A 4,624-nucleotide genomic window follows, 5' to 3' on the forward strand; every position below is an offset into this window, starting at 1 on the left:
TTTTCAGGCTCTTTCCTGGTATTTCTGAAAGGAGCCTGAAATATGAGTTTGGTGACTGGGGGGGTCAGCCTGCTAATCCAGAGCTGCTTCCCCCAGCTCAGTGTGCTGCAGGGGGGCTGGCTGGGGCATGAGGGTGCTACAGTGTGGGGTTAGCCAGCACGCAGCCCCTGCACTGTAGCACCCTCATGCCCCAGCCAGCCCCATCACTTTCTACATGAGGATTTCACTGCATGTAACTACTCCTCTGTAGGAAAGTACTTGTGTCAGGCAGTACTACCTTACAATAGAGTTAATTAGTTTACTGTGGCCTAGCAGCATCACACATGTAGACGGTGGCAGTTTACTACAAATCTGACTAGTCAGCTTCACAGTAAAGCATTTTGTGTAGATGCACCCATTGTACCACATATACGGAGGGATCCTGGTTTTCTCTGATAAAAAAAAAATAATCCCCAATTTTCAAATAAAAAAAAGTAACCCAAAATCCACATATTTCTGTGATTAAAATGAAATATATCTATATATAGTGGTGTTTATATAGTGGTATATATATCAATGGGATTTTGGGTTACTTTTTTAAATCCAAAAATTGGGGATTTTTTTTAATCAGAGAAAACCAGGATCCCCTGCATATAACAGTAGTCCCATGGCAACTGGAGACACCAGGCTCCCTACAGGGTCAGGTCCCATAGTCCTTTTTCCAGTTTTCTGGTCACAGTGCCTTTAACAGGCACAAATAATTGTCACCAGTAACAACTGGAGACTAATGTTTGCTTCAAAGGCAGAACAGAAATATCATCTGGCCATATTCCATCAGCGAACACACTGTTTCAAAAGAAGTTTTCAGCATTGCAAGCTATCTTCCCTGCTTTTGCAAGGTAATGTTTATAGTCCAATCAATTATTTACATTACACAGCTGCAATCCCTGTATGCTAATGTTTATATACTTCTCTCTTTTCCTCGTTCTGATCCAGACACCCACAGCTTCTCTCTTCAAATCACTTTTGATTTAAACAATATTTAAGCTTCCAAAAATGCCAATGTGGAGAAATAATTCCCAACACAATCTACTTGAATTCTCTTTTACTCAATAGTTTACTTCTTAGGGCTCTGGAGCTCGTTATTTCCAAATGTAGCCCTGCACAAGCTTAAGGGTTTATCATTTTTTGTACTCCAGTTGGAGTCATCAATCACCTTTTTAGAGAGATCCACAACCTGATTTTTCCCGTTTTCAGTCCCAGCTAGAAAGTATGAATTAACTAAGATAAAATCAGCACTGAGCTAGAGATTATAAAGGAGCTTGATCTAAACCCAAGAAGAACTAGAAAAAAATATTCAGAAAGTCTGAGCAAGTCTTTCCCACTATTTGTTTATTTATGCTGCCTCTCAATTTCCAATAAACAGGAAGAGTCTTGTGCAGTATTTGTAAACTGATCAGAACTAAATAGTTACAAAAATCTCAGGAGATTTCCAACCCAATTATAAAGACTCCAAAAGTTCAGAGCAGATCTGATTAAAGGCCTGATTTGACTGCTTCCTGGAGCACTAATGAAGTCATCTGGTCTCCACAGAGACACAGCAGTGAGCCTACACATTCAGTCCACTGCAGGATTATGGCCATAGCTTGTAGAAACATTGCAGCCCTGAAATATTTGTTCCAGCTCAGCTATACTGTCTTGCTTGCTTTTCGGTTTTTGCTCCAGCAATGAGTTTCCAACGGCTACTTGTGCTTAGATACTGCAGAGGTTGGAAAATTCATGAGAGAGGAAGGTTGGGGTTGAAAAATTCATGAGAAAGAGGGGGAGAGAGAGAGAGAGAGAGCACAAGAAAGAAGGTTAACAAGAAAGAACAGGAAATGTTTAGAACACCACTGGGCCATGAACATGGTTCAACTCTTCAAATATGACTAAAACTTCTAGCTGTTATATGGTCAAAAAGAGCAAACAAATCTTCCCAGATGTGCTTCATGAATCTTGATTTTCCTATTCAGACATGATGCATGATGCTTCAGCTACAACTACGTGTGTGCATTTGTGCACAAAACTGGGAGGAGGAGCAAGAACAGCAAAAATGGAAACTTCATAGACTCCAGGGACCAGGACTCTTATTTACTGCATAACTCAGGGTCCTGCCACATGTTATATTATGCAATTAACCAGTTAATCTCATAATACATTTAGACTAGCCACATGTGCAAAGTAATCATCAAGCCATAAAAATGTCCATCCAGCTATAAAAAGAGCCAACCAGTTAAAAAGTTAGTGCCTGAAAATGTGTAACAACTTTATAGGTGGTTTCTACCCAGCTTTACTTTGAATGTGTAGCAGAGCACTCAGGCTAAGACATTCACCCAGTTTATTCTGCACCTAGCCATTGACCCTTAGTTTAGCTATAATATTTCTCTTAGGCAGAGGGCTAGGATTGATTTAAAAACATCAAGTGATACTTCTCTAGACAAGTCTCTTCAAAGGATTAAAATTACCCTTAAATAAAAAATTGTACTTTTTTAGGCCAAGTTTGCATAACTTCAGCTTTCATTCACTGGATCTTGTTATACCCTTTTCTTGTATAGTCTTATCTTCTATTAGAAATCTTTTCACACATAGACATTTTTAGACCAGGATCAAGTCATTGCTTACATTTCTTTAAAATAAAAGTATAGAGTTGCATTTAAAAGACACATCTCGCAGACCTGAAATCATTCTTTTAAGATGTTTTCTGACACGTCCAAGTTCTCAATCCCTTTTTTCAAGTGGAGACACCTACTTCTACTTGATCTTCTTTTTATATCTGTGAGAAAAGCATTCACCCTTTTAGCTTGTTCAATCATGCTGGAAGTCAGATAAAAGCATTAATACAATATATTAGATTTTGATTTACACAGCTGCCACTCCATTCTCCTTTAGCTCAAAGAAGTGGAAGCAACGCATCATTAGCATCTGGTGACTGTTCGGAAGCCTATGTGAACAGAATTGTCAGTCTGTGTTTAGTACCTACTGGACAAGTGTTCATATTAAAAAGAAAAACTTACAACACTATTACCACTAATGCATCCTTTGCGAAAATTTTCTAGGTATTACTATCATTCCAGATGAAGGCGCTGGCAAGTTTGGAAACCATGAGGAGGAGCCTGCTTTTATCTTACCTGCCCTTTGCTGATTCTGCAGAGAGCAATGCATGTCAATCTCTATGTCAGTCTTCTCTGAAGTGCCCAATTTGCAAGGGTGTATCAGCTTTAGCAGCTGACAAGCCCCCTAGGTTGCAATTTACCACTTGCAGGCTGCATGTGCCACCAGTTGGACAGCCCTGGTTTATGCTATAGTGCAGCCACAGCAGTCACCTAACTGCAGGACAGTGGGTGCATCTACACATGCAATTAGACTGTGATAAAACTCCAACACAATTCATGCTGGAGAAAACTGTTCCTGGGTGCAATGTTTACAAGTGCACCCAAGACTGCAGCAATTTGGGGCAAGGCAGAGCAGCACTGGGGTGGCAAGAGTCCTTGGGGGTCAGCCCTGGGCTATGGATGGCAGTTTCAGGTGGCAGAGGGGCTGGCTGGGACATAAGGGTCCTACAGTGTAGGGGATAGGCAGCAGGCAGCGTGGGCTCAGAGCGTGGGCTCCAGGCAGCTGCACCAAAAACTGCCTGGCAGCAGGAGGAGGGACCACTTTCCCCCATGCCGAACAACAGTTTCTCCCTGGCCATGGTCGCTGCTGCTGCACCCAGAAGGACAAACCAGGAGCTGGCACTAGGGCCCAGGCTGAGCAGCAACCATGTGAAAGAGGAACTGTTGCTCAGTGGAGGGAAAAAGCAGCCTCTACCCCTTCTGCTGCCGGCGCTTCCTGGTTCAGCTGCTCAAAGGTCACACAGGGCTGCCTTGCATTTGCTCTGTGCTGCCACCACTGCCCCACAGGGTAGCCCAGAGGCAGCAGTGATGTGGCAGAAATGCAGGGCAGGCTCACTTGGGTGTAGCAGTAGCCAGAAAGAGCTGCCGTCGCCCAGGCTGCCTGGAAAGGCAGCCCAGCTCCGGAGCCACCCCAGCTCCGCTGCATGCCCAGGGGGTGGCGGGATGCGCTACAGCCTGGCAGCAGCTTGGCCAGGTGGGACCAAGGAACCTGCCAAGGGCCAGACAAAGCCCCTTTGTGTGCTGGATCTGGCCCACAAGATCTGGCCATATTTTGCCCATCTCTGATGTATAGACTGTGACACTTAACTGCAGAACTAATTAGTGAAGTCTGCAGTAAAGCACATGCATAGATGCACCCAGTACATAGCAGTCCAGCTGTGGTATAATATACATGATTCCAGCTTTCCTTTATTTATCTTACACTTATTCATGAAATACAAGAATTACAAAAAAATTATTCTAATAATTGGTAGCAAGTTGTTCCTTCTGACTCAAACCTAAGCTCAATTTCACTTTTTCCTGCAGCCCCTTTACCATCGCTAGCAGTGAAAAGGGAACTTTAACAGGCCTGCCAGGGCACAGTAAAGAGGTCTTAATGTAAAACAGAACCAGCTCTTTAGTTGGTCCTACTAATGTAGCTTCCTGCTTTTCAGCAATTAATCTTAATAGGACTGCACTCTTTCATACCTTACCATTTATGGTAACACAAATCT

At 43.0% G+C, this 4,624-nt stretch overlaps 1 long non-coding RNA gene across 1 annotated transcript in view; it reads right to left on the minus strand.

Moving 5' to 3' along the window:
* Window positions 1–1,366: 1,366 nt before the first annotated feature.
* LOC132252485 (uncharacterized) overlaps window positions 1,367–4,624 on the minus strand; it is a 124,249-nt gene continuing 120,991 nt past the window's right edge. Inside the window, exon 3 of the long non-coding RNA XR_009464389.1 lies at window positions 1,367–2,791. This is a non-coding gene — a long non-coding RNA (uncharacterized LOC132252485). The remainder of the gene's footprint in view (window positions 2,792–4,624) is intronic.

This window comes from Alligator mississippiensis, chromosome 9, assembly GCF_030867095.1.
Source record: "Alligator mississippiensis isolate rAllMis1 chromosome 9, rAllMis1, whole genome shotgun sequence".
In the NCBI taxonomy this organism is placed as follows: Eukaryota; Metazoa; Chordata; order Crocodylia; family Alligatoridae; genus Alligator; species Alligator mississippiensis.